The sequence below is a fragment of the Cygnus atratus genome, chromosome 5 (genome assembly GCF_013377495.2).
Source record: "Cygnus atratus isolate AKBS03 ecotype Queensland, Australia chromosome 5, CAtr_DNAZoo_HiC_assembly, whole genome shotgun sequence".
NCBI lineage: Eukaryota > Metazoa > Chordata > Aves > Anseriformes > Anatidae > Cygnus > Cygnus atratus.
The window spans coordinates 56328190-56345706 of NC_066366.1; positions in this window are offsets into that span (position 1 = coordinate 56328190).

A 17517-nucleotide genomic window follows, 5' to 3' on the forward strand; every position below is an offset into this window, starting at 1 on the left:
GGCACCAGGTAATTCCCCTCTCTTGTGCTCTCCCTTTTTCTTTTTCCATAAATGCAGTTCTTGCTGCAGATAACAGAAGATTAAGCTCAGTCATCATTTCAGTCTGAAACTGAACTACACATCACTCACACAGCAAATATAATAGGAAAAAAATTTCTATTCTTCTTTTTCTTCTTTATTAAACACCATCACTTAATTTAGAATGCAAATCAATATATTAATAAGGAATGTATAATTTTTAATGTCATCTGTGCAATCACCCTCCTAGATTGAACTCATTGTATTATTGTTAATGACTGAAAGCTCACACTATACTTTATCAGCCAAAGTCTGTCTCCAAGAACTTTCTAATTAGTGCTACTAATCACTTATTCCTTCTCAGTGAGACTAATGCATTATTATAAAGACTTGTGAAATACGTCCAACAACATATATGTCTTGTTAAAATGACACTCAGGAGATACCATTACCCACATCCATCAATGACACTTAATCCATCACATGGAAATATTGCTTAAATGCCACTGCCACAGTCAGCTGGGCGCAAGCATCTTCCACGAGGCCTGCTAGGCACAATGCCTTCCTGCTTATGGCTCTGGCATACCGCCAACTCCCTTACATCATATAGCAATTAATGTACCCTTACTTAGATAACAAGAAGTTAGGGAGGCATTGGAAAGTAGCAGTGAAGTGGGACAACTGATGAAATTAGCTGCAGGAAATCTATTTTGTAATAAAACTGTTCATAAAAGTGAAATGTCATTTAAAGGCACAATTTCCATGGGGAATAAGTTTTTATGTCTGTGTGCATCTTTAAGGCAAGAAGTTTTTCTTTCTTTCTTTTTTTTTTTTCCTTTTTATACTTCTTTCATTTAAATGGTTTTATAGAAGCCCAGAATATACATAGATGTCTTTAAGCCCATGGGAATCTCATTATATGTTGTGCATGTCTTTTTCTCCCCCACCACCCCTTTTTTTTTTTTTCTTTTTTTTTCAGAATGATTCAAGATGCTGCAGTCATTTAGCTGTGAGAAATACTTAGATCACAGGAGTAAGGATAATTAACAATATGTATAAATGAATATGCCAATTTCTTTTTAAGTGGAAGAAAAGATCCCATTTTAAACTGATAGGTTACACTGATGGAATTTGATTATTTTCCTCTTTCGCTTGTGTTTGAATGCAAAACCAACTATAAAATCAACTTTACAGATACATTAACAAAAACATACTCCAAACTCTCTAAATTTAATAGGGTATGTTACAAAGATCCTCCTTTTGACATGACCTAAAATGAAACTCAGATTCTTATTGTATCTAAATGTCATGAAATATTCTGGTATTCGTATAAAAATATTTTGAAATCAGAGTGATTTATGAAGAGAAATGAAAAAAAAATGTCAACAAATAAATAAACTCATGCTTATTGCTTGGACCAGAACATGACCCTTCTTGAGTTGTTTGAGGAAGGTTTTTGCTAGCAGGAGCCAGATGTAGTTCAATCACAAGGGAAAGAGAAAATAGTGAATCTCTCTTTTTCCCTCAAGGCAAAGAGAATTCCCAAAGACCCCTGCTGACCAGAACTCAGTGTGTCATCTCCCTGACTGCTTGCTTGGGATTTCTTTTTTTTCTTTTTTTTTTTTTTTTTCCTGCTGCTAGAGATTCTTTTAGTGCTGGCTCTTGTATCCTTACAATGCTACAAATTACCCCGCTAATTTATGAAACAGATATATTGCTGCAAAATATCTCTCCCCATTGTTTATTATTATTATTATTACTAATCTCCTTCTCTCAATGTCCTGAGTAGCTTTCCTTTCTGAGTCAAACAAAAAGTTGCTGATCTGGTCTTTGTAAGTATTAGAGACGTATATATTAAAATATCCTGATACAAACAGGACCCTGGAAATTATGGATCACAACAGTTGATGTGACCTGTAAAAATAAACCCCAGGGATTTTCTTCTTAATAAAACTCTTCCATTGTGTGGATTAAGGGATGGGGAAAAGTCCTATTTCTACTGATAATACCTGAAGAGACCAAAAAAAGGGTCTTAGCGTGCAATGAAGCTCTCCTGAGATTACAAAACAATAACAATGAATCTACAAAGGAGGCTTAAGAATATCAAAAGGTGAATATTACAAAGAAAGGCTTTGCAGATCTACAGCTGATGCTTACCCCACTGCTGTCCCTATGGGAAGATTCATCTCCAGCTTACAGACAGTATGATGAAAACAGCCATTCACAAGCATTCCAGTTATTTAAATTATTTCCCCACCTGCAGAGTTGAATCTGCAGAAATGATGAAGACAAAGCTACAGATAAGGGCAGGTGTGAAATCAGCAGCTGTGACTGCTGAGGCCAGTCATGATCAAGTTTTGCCCTTGCAAAATCTCTGGAGGTTGCTTAAGTTTTGTGTTAACACCTCACAATGACAGTAGTTGAATCCCACCAAAATTTCCATGGCTTCATTCATTATGCTCTTTCTTTGTCATGTTCTGCTCCACAGACCCTCTCCTGCTCAAGAGGGACTTCATGAAATAAGACTGAAGGTGTTTTGCTCCGTTTCAGGTATACACAATGAGGTGCTAGACCTGGAATGGGGGCACATGGCCACTTTCCTTGAGTCACTACGGCAGACAGAGATTTCCCCTTTGACACCTACAGTTGTGTGCAGACTCTGTGTGTATTTAAAGCACACAAAGGGAAACAGATTCACACACAGATAGACAGACCTGCTCAGAGCAGTCCTGCAAGATTAGAGAGGAAAGAAGTTCTCTCATCCTAATTAAAGCTGAAACTCACTTCCCATTCTGAGCCTGATTACATTTCAAACAGACGCACTTTTAGTGTGTGCAACTGTTCTGGTACTGTGAGAAGCTGAATGCACTGTGGCTTCAACTACAGAAAGGTTAGACTCAAGAGTGAGGCATTTTCAGAGGCAATCTCCATGAGCATCCCCCAGCCCGAAAAGAGAAAGCATCAGTGAGCTGCCTTTTTATATCACGTGCATGTGCATGGGGCTGAAATTCATTTATTTTAATTATTATAGGACTTCAGATTAGTGCAGGAAGGAAAAGATACAGATAAAAATCATTCAAGCAATTGCTCGCACGAACAAATGGCTATACAAAAAATTCCTGTGTTGTGTTAACATTAAACTGTATGAGTTTAATAATAAGAAAGAAAATCTGTGGAAAAAATGTGAAGAGCCAAAAACTCCAGGCCCTTATGAACTACTTCTGAGTAAAGTATGGAGACAGCCTTTAAATCAGCAAATTTATTGTCAAGAGAGACTTGAAAAAGCTGGTTGGCCTCTGGCAGAGCTTCCCCAGCAGCTGGAAACACCACATTTCCATCAGACCTGGTGCTGCCAGGCATTGCCCAATGCCACATATGATTCTTTGCTTTCTCATACTACAGTATGCTGGGTTATCTCCACTGAAGACATGGTTTTATGCAAGGGTAAAATGAATGAGAAGAATCAGTAAAGGGTCTTGAACTCACCAGGATGCTGTAGGAAGAGGCTGTGAATTTCTCTGTCTAATCTCTTCATTTTGCTTTCTGCAAATGACAAAATTGCAACACAGCCGTGGATGCTCATGACATTGCAAACTAGAAACGAGGGGCTGTGCCTGGAGAGAAAGCAAAAAGAGCCTTACTGACTCTGAGTAGTGTAGAAAGGGAACTACCATATCACAAATGCACAGGAATTATTCAAGGTGGTTAGAAACCCATAGAAAATTACAGAAAGAAAATGATAAAAAGATATATTTTCAAAAGATGATGCAGCAAGTGGATTTGAAAATTTGTTCCTAGATCATTTTTGCATCCTCTTTTGAAAATATGCCCTTTGCACATTCTATCATCTGTATATGTATCCTTTTATATGTCTATGTTATCTTTGTATGTTATATCATCAATATCATGAAAATGGCGGGCACATCTTCTTAGAATGTTCCCTCTTAGTACCCTTACACTTATCCCCACATTGTGCTAGTGCATTCAGGAAATATGTCTTGAGGTTTTGGATATTCAGTGAAAATAACTACTAAAGAAATAGTCTTCAAAGATTCCAATGGCCATCCTCAAGATGAATATGGTAAGATAATTCAAGGGATAATGTGCTGCTTTTAGTGTCAAATTCTTCAGACAGTACAACTCTAGCCAATACTGGTCAATAGCAACAGAGGTATGCAAATTCCCATCAGGTACAGGATCTGATGAATCAGGGCTGGGGATCTGGCAGAGAATAAGATCCATAATAGAAATTTCAGTCAATACAAATCCTTTAAGACAAGCAAAAGTTTAAGTTATATGTTCATCTAATATGGTATAGCTCCTGTTCCGCCTGAGGAATAGAGCCACTTGGATTATGCCTTTAGGTAGCCCTGGAGGAAGTCTTCTGAGTGCATTTACACATGAAATTCCTTTGTCCATGCAAGTACCTGCCTAGAGTATCAATGTGCAGTGTGGAGGGTCATACTTCATTTTATCACTGGTCCTATTGTGCCTTCTGAAAATGTAGCTCTTTAAATTCATTTCTTCCATTTTAGCACTTATTGGTGTGTTTTGCTCAGTGACTACAGCAATGACCATTGCTAGATAGATATAGACAGATAGATGCTGTCTAATTCTACACCTGAAGTAATATTGCAGCCAATATGAGATCTAGCCAGTTTTCTAATTCTACCCGTATGTTATAAGGGTTTGCCACATATTTTAACGTAAGTGCTACATATGTCATCAACTTTGTGGTAAATATGTCTATGTTTCCTCCTAGAATTACAGAAGGGAGAGGTTAGTGTCTGGTACATTCCATTATTTATTGTCTCAATTCAGTGCAATTCAATATATTGTGTTAATTTCCTTTTCCTTTTTTAAAAGAAATAATAATCTGTCACTGAGGTTGCAACAGCTCCAATGTTAATGGAATTGTATGAGACAATGTCATTGAAATTGGATCGGTCCAAATGGAATCATTATTGTTCGTCCATTGAGGTCTTAATGGCTCCATCAATCGATGTGTATAGGACAGAGCCCAAGGTGTTTTGAGGAAGCTCTGAGGTGCATCTAAGTGTGCTGAGCCTTTGTGCACCTTTGAAACACAATAACATGAATTAAAAGGTACAGTTCCAAAATCTCCTAGAGACCCATTATCTGCAGATCACACAGCAAAGGCTCCCTTAGAATTATCACGACCCGTCACACGAGTGTATAGTTTGCGAAGCACTGAAATAGTAGATCACAAGGCTAAAGGGGCACCAGTGTATATTTAGGGATCATTCATCCATAGATCTAGGGCTGTGTGCTTGAAATTCCTTAGGAAGTTTTTTAGTAAAGCAATAATTGATGCACCTACTTACTGGTCTCTTTCCTGCGTTTAATATTTCACCTTTTCTAATATTGCTACAAATTCCTGCAGGTGCCATATTTCATTACACATTCACAAGCCTGGACATGTATGTATTTTTGTCTAAAAGGAACACCAAAAAGCAAGGAACACAGGGAAATTCTGGCCTTGTTTTCTGACTGCTCTAAAAGGAGCAGCTGTTGCAGGGGGGCAGGATGATTTTCCCCAACACAAGTCAGTACAGTGCTGGAAATATTTCCGTTTGATAACCCAAATTGCCCAGACCCCAGCACTAGTAAATGTTAGGCAGCATAGATCCTACAGAATAAAGTTGCCGAGTGTACCTGGTGGGTGATGCTGAGGAAATTTTGGAGTTTCTTTAATAGAGTTCAACACCCTGAGACACTAGACAGGTGTAATTGCTATCAAACTCATGAGTGTCTTAGCACTGGATGTGGGAACGGGATAATACAGACCCTCTGGCAGTTTCCAGGAAGTATACAATGGAAGAAGGGTAAGAATCCCAAGATCCCTATCTATGCCATGGCTCTGTTGACTCACAAAGGTGACTGATTGCTATGAAGGACCAACCGACCTGCCCTAACTCTTCACTGGAGCAATGGGGAATGTTTGAGATTCTCAGCACTGTTCCTCAGCAAGACCCTTCAGATGAAAATTTCGGTCCTAACTTCAGTACTACTTCCACAGCTAGTCACCACCTTTCTAGTTCATTGGTACTGTCCCGTCATGGAGAGTTATGAGTGATAGCATTTTGAAGGAACATATTAGTTTATCGTTTAAGAGTGAACATGAGCATCCCCACAAGTCTTTGGTGACGATTTTCTCTGCTGATCATATCATTATTCTCCCAGAAATTGTTGTCGTTTTTTTTCAGTAACAATTTAGAAAGCTGTTGAAATGATATATAACCTAAATCTACTCGTCTTTTTATTCACTCAGAGAAAATCTCAGTTTCAAGAAAATTAAGCATTTAAAAGTTTAAACTTAGTTTGAGTTTTCTGTTGAAATTTTAAAGTACCAAGATGTGTTCTCTTGCTGTGACATGCCCCATACCTCTATTTCTTATAAATCCAAGAAATTTCAGTTAATGCTTGTAACTCTCTTGCCTCACAGGAGTTGTACACTCCACACCTTGTGTTCCTACTTTGGCCAGAAGAAGAAAAGAGAGAGGAGGTGCATTGCAGAGAAAAAATTGAAAGGAATGAAAAATAAAGGGTCCCATCATTTGATTTTTTTCTTTATATTTTCCTCAAAAAGCCTCACCCTCAATAATTTGCCATAGTGATGTTGTTTGATAATAATTAATATGTTTGCTTTCTATTTATATAGTCTCAGACCTAGAAAGAGCTTAGTGCAGACATGAGCGAATTTCACATATTCACCTATGGCCCAGACATATTTAGCAACCAAGGACTGAACCTGCAAAGGAATTGCCTGTTAAAAAGGAAAATTATGAATAAAAAATGGAAAATACTCATGAACATAATTTTTTTTTTTTCTTTTTCAAACTTGGATGTGATACAAGGCCATATTCTGTGCTGGGGTGTCTCATCCAAGTGCCACGTGTCCAGATCAACCAAATCCTCAGGAGCCTGCCTATTCAAGCGTGCAGAAGGGTCATGTACTACACCACGTCAAAATCTCTCTGGTTAGTTTTATGTATTCCACTACACAGTAATCACTCTGCATTAAATCTCATGTCCTGTCTTTTTGTTATCAGATAAAGAAGAGAATGAATTGGGCTTTACATATGGCTGTAAATACCTGTGATCCAAAGGAATACCACTTTACTCTCTAAAGTAGCCTTATCATGTGTATATCTTGTCAGTCAGCATTATGGTACATCAAGGATAATGCTTATTTTCTTGCACTGACATCTTAAGAAAGTATATGTAAATCTCCCGGTATGGCTGGCCCAGAGAAATGTGGAAGGCAGCCATTAAATAATCTTTTTTTTTTTTTCTTTTTTCGTTTTTTCCTGTTATGCAGCTGCCACTGCTGTTTCCAATACTTCATTTCTGTTTCACTGCTTGATGGTATTCTCATGAGTCTTTGGCTGACCAAAAAGGACAAGACAAATAACTGGAAAATTAAAAACATATGCAGTCCTGCATCTTGGTATGTGGTCTGACACCATGATAGCATCTTCAATCCTACACAGCTAATAAAGCCAACATTATTGTTGGCAAAAATTCAGGAACCAAGTATAGACAATAAAAGGGCTTTATTCTCATTTAACTCACAAATGTAAGAGAAAATTCACCTTTTCTGTAATCTTGTTGATTAAAGAACAACATCACTTGTTGTGCTTGTGTGAGAAAGAATGAGAGAACATGTGAGAGACAATAAACGCAAAGGGTTTTTTTGGAAATGGAATTATTTTTCTCTGGAAAACACACACAAACCAGTCTGAAATCAAACTGTTTCAGTCCAGAAAAGTAACTAACAGGGCCTCATGGAGGCTGCAGTCCAAGTGTCACATTTGCCCATTTGCCTATGGAAAGGAGCTCATTTTCTCAGTGAGCTTCTGCCACCCAAGAACAGTCACAGCCTTCCAGAATGATGTCTAGGTGCATCATCTGAGTTTAGCTCGTGTTGTCAGTCTTCAGCAAGTTCAATAATTCACAATAATATTCACAAAATATTCACAAAGACAATAATTCAGTTTTCAGCAGAAATTTCTTAGTTCAGTAGAGTATTTTTTAATGTATAAAGTTCCCCCCCCCTCCAAATTGAGTTGACTGTTAAGCATATAAAAAGGGAAAGGAGGATCTTAGTTGTTTCCAAGCCAAATATCCTAATTTCTCCTTCCCCATTACTTCCCAAATGAGACATAATTAAACATTTTTGTTTCTCATGATATTAAAGATAAAGACAAAGCTATTTCAGCTATTTCTGGATTTTTTTTTCTTTTTTTCTTTTTTTTTTCTTTTTTTTAGGACTATCAACATTCAGTGGCAGCAATTGAGAGACAGAGAACAGATGGTATATGATTCCAGATTCTGCCACATTCCTATAAATGCATTAATTTACTGTTGAAACAAAGTAGTTTTTTTTAATGTCATTCATAAAAGAAGAGGATGACATGAAAGATTTGATCAGTGATGCTAATGTGGTTTCTTTGGTAAATGCCACTTACCACAAATTTCACATTGTTACATTCACCAAGACTGCAATATAGTTAACTACAAATTCTTTTCTATGGTAATCAAACTGCTACCTTAGTAACAGTGTATATAAAGTCAAAATATTAATCAGTAAGCCTTTCCTTATTTCAATATGTTCTCCTTCAGAAGTAATCCAACTGGAGCCTTTTCAACCGCATTGTAATTTATGAGCCAGCTGGAGCACAATACATTTTTAATAAAAATTAGGTACAAGCAGATACAGCGGATTAATAGTTGTATTATAATTTTATAGTTTTCAATATACACTGCCATAGAAAAGACAATCAAATATGGGGTCCATCTCTAGGATATAAAATGCAGTATTTATTTTTAATGGAAAGAGAATTTCATGAATTACTGAGCCATGAAGAGCTGATGAATGCATTCACTGGGCAAAACAAAGGACACCTAGAAAGAATTAGCATTCAAAACCATGCAGGACTATGGTTTATTTGGGATTTGGACACCTCTGAGTATGCTTTGGAATCTCAGCTCTACAAATTTGTACAGATTTATATACAGTTTCAAGAACAACCTCCTTTTCTCAGCAGTCTATACAGGGTGTTTTTTGTTTATTTGTTTGTTTTTTTCATGTATTTCTGACACTCACTGATTAACAATTTATTACACAGGGGAAAATAAGAGTAAAAGCAGTGTTCGTAAATTGATTAAACCATTAGAAGAATTATATCTTTCTCAGATCTACTTTAAACTATATTGATAAGACTGAGTAGTGGAAGTGAAGCAGCTATAAATTTTTGTAGTCTTTGCAAACTTTAAAAATATGCATTCAGGGAGTTAATACATTATTGTACACCTCTTTCTGCAAATAACAAGGAAACCAGTTTATCACTGTTCTTACAGTCCTAGCAATCGCATGTGAAAAACATTTTCCTTTGCTTCTAAAAATCCCCAAAGTTTTTGCTTTAATATTCTTACTGGAACCTTCAAATCCTTCTAGACTTGTAAGTGGGTGTCTCCTTGATCCAAACACCTTCCAGTTGCATGATGAACTTGCTGAAGAATTACTCATTGTTCAGCATTTAATCTGAAAAAATGATCTGGCAACGGAACCAAAGCACATCAAAGACAGTTCTCAGTAAGAAAAACAAATCTTGTAGAAAAGGGCAGCTCTTTTCCTCAGAGATGCTAATTACACTACAGCAAACCCCTAAATTTGGTATACTCTGTTCCTCTCCAGTGCTTAGGGCTGTGACATGAAATTGCTTTGAAAGGAACCCCAATGATATGATTTTCTCTTTTTTTTAAAAAAAAGAAAAAAAAAAAAGAAGAAAAAATGAACGGGTAACAGAGGGCAGGAAATCTTCAAATACAGCATGCCAACAATGAAATCTTTGAAGGAGTACATACTGGCAATGTAAAATCTCCACTGGGACCATGCCTTCATCAATTCGAAAGGGAGACTCTCCATCTGAAAGCTTTGAAGAAGCCCCCTCCTTCTGAAGAGATGGGAAATCTTTGAAGTTATTAAGCATGCATTAATCATTTTAGATAGGTAAACTCTGGAATAAAGCTTGTTCCAACCTGCAGTTTTCTTGCTCAGTGCTTTGCCAACTAAATCATACAGAAAGTTTTGCTGTGAAAGAGACTGTAATAGCAGCCCAGCGTGAGACTTTTTGCAATCCAGGAGTCCAAGTTTAGTGCAGAATGTGAGCTATTTTGATGGTAGGCTAAAAGCATCATCTAGGGTAAAAGACATATAGGATATATGAAAATATCCCTCTCCTGAATGTTCTTTTTTTCCCCACTTTCCCTGCACCTTTCTTGGAGAGGCTGGCAACAAAACATTGCCCCACAACAATGCCTCTGCTCAGGCAGCTCACCTATGCAGCTGTTCATGAAGGCCAAAACCAGAGACCTGGCACACCACCATAGGAAGGGGATGGGTGCTTCAGGATGTCTGCGCCGCCTCAACCTGAACTTTGTTGTCACAGCTGGATGTGGGGAGTTGTGCTTGAGCCACGCACAGCTTAATGCAGGTCAGTGCAGGATTAAGCAAGTAGAAACAACCAGCCTGTGGGGCTCAGCATGTCACAGTGGGTGGTGTAAAGGCTCCTTCTTGCCATGCACACTGTGATTCAGTGAATCTCTAAGGGAGGAGAGGCTGGTGAGTGGGGAAGTTTGTTAACTTATCTCTAACATTAGTTAGACAGTGATTTTTTTTACAGCAGGCATCGTAGTCTCCTATGTGCTCACACTGTGGTGAGTTCCTTTTTAGTGCCAAGCAAGTGCTTGGTTAACCGCAGGGCACAGGTTAGGACAGGACCCTCAATCCCCTTGCCAAGACTCACCTGAAAGAGGGCAACCAGGAGCAAACACCACCAGCATGGGCCAGCTGCTCCCTGCTCCCCTGCAGCTCCCACGAGCTGGATGGAGAAAGGGGACAAATAGGCAGCTCTAAACACAGAAGTGAGAAATCATTTAACTGCATTGCTTATTAAAGACAATTCCATGCAGACAAAGGGGTAAGCTTGCATCAGTCATTCTCCTCTTGCCAGAGATACTGTAATTCTGAGCATGAACTGCTAATCTCCCTGGTTTAAGCAAAGCTGATGTGCTTCAGTGCAGCAGTGGACTAGCAGTGCCAATATGCTCTCTGTGCCTTCTTCCTCAGCTCTCCAGGCAGGGAGAGCAGCCAAAAAGCAGTGAACAGTCATAAACAACCACCAGTCCATAACCTCTGTTTACTGCTTTTCTTTCTACCCAGTGCAGGTCTGAGGAAAATAGGCTTTAGGGGGAGCGAAACAAGAGATATCTTTCCACATGAAGTTGTGATGGAAGTAGGAAAAACCAAAGAGCAATGATATATCTATCTGAGATTCAATTTCAGGTTAGGATATGTAAATACATGTGTATACTTATAAACATCTGAACATTCATTAGCAAGATCTGGGGGAGATAAACCCCTAAATATGAATACCTAGCACCCTTCATACATCCTAAAATACCCAAAGCATCTGCAGGGTTAGATGAGAAAAAGGAGCCACCTTTTACTCAAGCATCAACTGAAGGCCAAGCAGATATTTTAAGTCATCCCAGAGGATAACTGAAGTGAGCTTCAGCTGACTATAACAGGTGTTTAGATACATGGGTCACAAGCTGACACCTACAAGGACATACCCATGTGAGATTATCTTACTCTGTAGCTATATCTCACTCCCAGAGTTCAAAAATATTGATGTCTCGCAAAAGCTCTCTAGTTGTCCCACAGCCTCCTTGTACTTCTTGAATCACTTCTTGGTATTTTCTAAAGCACCTGGTTCAAGACTTTTTGATAGAAAAAAAAAGAATGGGGAATACAAGCAAAAATGAAAATATCCAGCTTGGGAATGTATATAGCTAACATTTCTTGATCAGCCTATGACCATATCTTATTAAGAAATGTAACACCATGGGGCTATTTTTATACCAATGTCCAGGGAGAATTAGTGGAATAATAATGATGTACCTCATTGGTATCTGTGGAATGCAGGTCTGTGGTTTGCAGCAAGATACCTGGGGAACTTTCAATGTGACAGTAATACTGACATTTTGGCAGCATCCCAAGTTAAGAGCAATGGAGAAGGAGTGGGACCAAAATCTGTTTTCCTTTAAGAAAACTGAAATGTATGCCTAGATTTAAAGTTTATTGGGTCTCTTTCCCAATCATCATTAACCAAGCCTCTAATTGGAATCAGGGGGCTTTCTGGATTGTCCATGTCATGGCCTGGTTTAAAGTATTTACTGACAAGTGGGCAAAGATCCTTTTATCTTCTTTCCCTCCCTTATCCACACCTTTGGCAGACATGAAGTGGGAACAGGAGGTATTTTTTGTTGTATTCTTCCATATAGACTAAGTATGTCCTGAAGAGATGTTGCTGTGAAATACAAATCTAATTGAGAAAGCTGTCTCTAGTGTTTCCCTTAGTGAGACCAAAAGGATGAATTCCTATTATTTATCTTCAGTTTTTGCAAAATTGCAAGAAATGACTCTTTTTGACATCATGAAGCCAAGGTAGACCATTGCTCTTAAAAAGCAGAAATTGATGTCAAATAAACAAACTCAGTGGTCCCAGTAATAACACCATCATTGTTCTGTGACTTGCTAAGGGTAGAATATCAGCTACTCTAAGAGAGAAGTACTTGCCACATTATGCAGCCTTTGATTATCCCCCCGTGGCCAGTCTGAAAGGCCCTATTAGCAGTCAAACTAGCCATTGGCCCAGGGAATTAGGGAAGAAATGTATTACAGTGGCTGGATGGGAAAGCCTTAGATTAGATTTTAGACATTGTATATTTGGGAACAGTGAAGTTTTGTGGGAGGCCCAAAAGTTGCAGATTCAGTTGCACAGGTTCCCTCAGTGCTCTTGCTCAGCTCCCTTTGCCCAGATGCCCAAAGTTGTGCACCAGGCTGAGTCTGCATTAATGATGGGCTCTGAGCAGGGCTGCTGGTTTGAAACAAATCCCCTGTTTGTCTTTGCTTACTACAGGCTGTTTCAGTTCACAGAGAAGTTTTGATTCATGCAAGTTGTATTCCTTCTTGAAAAATGCTTTCTTCTGCACGTGTTACTAATGTACTCCATAATAGGGACATCTTAGGTTAAACCAGTATGTGGTCCTTTGTGTAGCCTTGAACCACAGGTCTGGGGAAGAAGTTCATCTATTGGGACCAGAAAAAATCCAGCACAAAATAAAATCCCTGAACAACATGTACCACTGATACAGGGCCTTAGCACCTGTTGCTTTGATCTACTCATCTGCTCTTCTGCTGCCAAAGGAGTCAAGTGAGACATAGCCAAATTCCCTTCATTTTTTTTGAGAATTATGCACTCAAGTACTAGTTGCATAACTAAATATACTCCGTGATCTGGCCTTAATGTCTCTCTGAGCTATATTCAGACAGATAACTGGGACATTTAAGTTCAAGAAAATGATGAAATATTCCCTTTGCCTTTGTACTGTGGGATCCCAATATAGCCAGAGGGGAGAGTCAGGTGTAACCCCAGTCAGCCCTTGCAGGCAGCTGTAATGTGGCTGCTCATCTGTCTCCACTGACTGCCTGATAAATCAGAGTGCAGCAGCCCTGACAGATGCTTGCTTGTGATCTACTGATTTTAGATACCTGCATCCATCGTAAATCCACTGTGGATGCCACAACATCCAGGACATACCATCTGAATACACTTCTCTGGGCTTCATTTTCCAGCTGTGAATGCAGGTTCCTACCTTCTCATTCCTCCCTCCGCCACTGGTGTTGGACACTTCAGTGCAGGACCAGCACACCCAGCACACACAGTTCGGTCTTTAATTTGTACTCTTATTAACAATTAAATGCTGGACACAGCACTAGGCAGGACATTAATATGTGACAGTTTCCAGTGAACCTCCCTGACACCCTCCCAAGCAGTCTAAATAGAAAATACATCCGTGGTAGACAGGAAAGCCCAAAACACTAGGTCCTGGGTTAGTAAGAGCTGATACAACTTCACCACAACACAGCTGTGCATGCTGAGATTTGCTCTCCCAGTACTGCCATGAGTAAACAAGACCCTGACAACTTCAGTAACTTCTGAAAATACCTTCAGTGAAGCCTGTTAAAGAGCTATTTTTTATTTTTATTTTTTAGATTTGCCTTGTAAATAACTCTATTGTGTGATCAATGATCTGAGTGTGCCTGGAACATTTGCCATTTATTTTTTGATCTATATTAAATTAAAGAATAGTTGTGGTCACACATCAATTTGTATTTTGGCACTTCTGAAGAGCGTGATTTGTAATGGATCATAAGGACATTTTCTTTCCTCATAGATTTTTAGCATCCAGGCAGAAAATGTACTCAGATAGCCTTTTAGATATAATGAAAAGCTTACAGTATATTGTATCTTGTACCTGACACCATTAATTTTTCATATTTGTCTTGTATGTCACTTGTTTTACTAACTAATAGGTCATTCTTATCTCGGGCAAACCTTTAGCATTAGCATAGATGTCTAGAAAGCGACATGGTTAGTAACAATGAGCTCCTCTTGGAACATGAAAATATCCTTGGAAAGAAGGCAGTGCTACACCTGGCAGGAACATAGTTTTACTTTTAAAAATGAGACACAGCTCAGGCAGACCCAGAGCTTTGTGCAATGCTGCATCCACACCTATGTACATCTTTAAAAAGCCCCCTCCATGCCATGTCTCTTTTCCTTGTCAGAGAGGATGGACACATCCCAACATTTAAAATCATTCATTTTGTAATGCAAACATACTCCTTCTGCTCAGCTGCAGATTTCAAACCAGTTTAACAAATTACAAAAATCCCTTTTCAGAAGATAAATTATTTGGAATTATCAGCTCTGATGCACTGTTTAATTATGCATGCTTTTGTGCTAAGCATCTTTAAATATTAACGAGATATGCTTTTGCACTTATGACCTAAAGTAGATCTATAGTAAACTCAGATGTCTGCTGGCAGTAAGTCATCACAGGACCACCGCTGTACAGAGCAACAGCTCTTTTTAGGCTATGAGATTTTCTCTTTTTTTTTCTTTTTCTTTTTTTCTTTTTTCTTTTTTTCTTTTGTATCATTGCCAGCACTATGGGAAAGGAATCAGGAAAATCACAACCCTGAGAGTGAGCCCTTCTCAGATGAATAGGGCTGAGATAATTCTTGCAATCACTTTCTCTCCTCCTCTCTCTGTGAGAAAGGAGCTCCTGAAAGCTGCTAAAAGCTCAGCCACAGGGGTGGGCACAGGGGGCTGCACGGTGAGGAGGGACAGGGTGGTGGGAGACACAGCTGGCTGGGAACAGGCCATCCCCAAGGCAGACATTGGGGCCCTACCCCTACAGTAGTCCCTAGGTAGAATCCTAGCCAAGATTAACTGCACCCTGACAGCCTGATCCCCTCAAATCAAATGCACATTTCCAGTGCTTCAGTGAATTTCTGAATAGATGCTTGAGCCATCCAGACCAAGTATAATTTTGTTATTGATCTCCTCTTCACTTCCAGGTCAGTCTGATCATCTTCTACCATCATAAGGCCTGAAGGTTTTTCCCAATTCCCCATGAAACAGAGTAAAAGCCCTGGAGAACATGGAGTGATAATGGGAAAAGCACAAAGAGGAATACTTAATAGAAAAACTTTCAGCAATAACTTGGAGGTTGAAGGTCCTGATAGCTCCTGTTTGAGCACAAAGTCATGTCTGTTCATGGGAACGTCTTTCTGCTCTTGGTCTCATCAGACAGGACATGAACCTGAACCCCATCAGACATCACTGAGAGTACAACAAGCACCCAGGACCTGGTACAGCATCACCTCTCTTCAACCTCAGCCTGTCTGGTCCCCCTGGCCGTATGTGCAAAAATCCTCGCATCTGCTCTACCCACCAGGGCTGTTTCTGGAGCTGAGTTCTACATGTCAGTGCACCGTGTCCAAGGTTTTCAGTGCTAACTGACCACAAGATAAGCCATGTTTCTTTGACAAAACCTGATGGCAACGCATGCCCCACATCTTAAAAAAAAAAAAAAAAAAAAAAAAAAAAACCTTTCTTTGCCAGCAGCAGGGAGCATCTTTGTTGCTCACAGACCACTCACAGCAGTTGCAAGGTGCCTTGTATGTATCGGCGCTGTTGCCTGATATATTAAGCCAATACACAAGCTCATTAACTCCACTTCTTCCACGAAACTTACCTATATTGAAAAGCTGTCACACGGCAAAGCATTAAACACATACATGTGCTGCCTTGTTATTATTGTCAGCAGGCAAGGCAAGCAGGAGCCTGGCTGTGCTGGTGCTGTACATGGGAACAGGACCAGAGGCAGCATGCGCTCAGGAGCTGGCACAGCCAGATGGGTTTTACCTTGTTGCAATGACAGGATTACCCATTTCTTGCTGCCCGCCCAGCTGAGCAGGGAATCACCCCCTTTTCTTTATAGTACAGCACTGGAAAATAACCTTGCCCATGGAAAACTTCTATTAAATGACCAAGTCAGAGAAGACAGGGCAGCAAATATTCTGTTTGGGCACAAAGGTCTCCAGCGTGCCACAGGGACTGAGGCAGAGACAGGGAATAAACAATTCCGTAAGGTTCTGGAGGCAGCCTGCAGCAAAATAAAGGGAAAAACTGGAAATCCCAAGCCCTCAGGTGTATCATCTGTCCCTGAAGCACAACTTCTTCTATGTTGGACTAACACAGCTCCAGGGTGTGTTCTCTCAGGAAGGAGCCTCCAAACACTCCTTCCACTGTCAGATGTTTTCACTGAGAAATTAAAAAAGTAATGTGATGATCTGCAGATCTGTTAACCAGGTGCCTGATGATGAATAGCTTCTGCTTATTCTCTAATGCAGCAAAGGAGTGGCTGACCACCAGCACAGCTAGGAGGGAGCTGCCCCGATTACGCAGCCTGTTCCCTGTCCGCTCCTGAGGGAAGGAGGACAGCAGGGATGGGTGTTGTCAGCTGGTATGGCAGCACCGTGTTGCTTCCATCCATTCCTTGCTAGAGGTTTGCATGTACGCAGGGTTGTGTGGCATATGGCCAGGACATGGGGCATACGCAGCACTCAGAGACTGACCAGGGCAGGGCAGGGACAAGCATAGACCTCCTGGTTGAGAGGATGGAAAAAGGACAGAAAAATGCAGAAAGCCACAGAGAAGGAAAAATAAGAATCTGCAATTCAAATCCTTTCATCCCCGAGGGGCTGGTGAAACAACTGCTTGCAATTGCATTAGTGCATTTTAGTACGTTAACCGTCCCCCAGCTGCTGGTAACTGCCCCATCAGCTGGAGTGTGGTCTACTGACCATTTCCTTCTGCTGCTCTGCAACACAACGTCAGACAGGATCTCTCAGGAGTCTTGGGTAAACAAAGTTTAAATCACACAGCAACACACTACGAGAATACTCAAGGCCAGTTGTGATTATCTCAGCTCCAGGGTGGTAACTGGCTTGATGCAGCAGGAGGGATTTTTCCGAGAGTTGTGATGAAATTCACA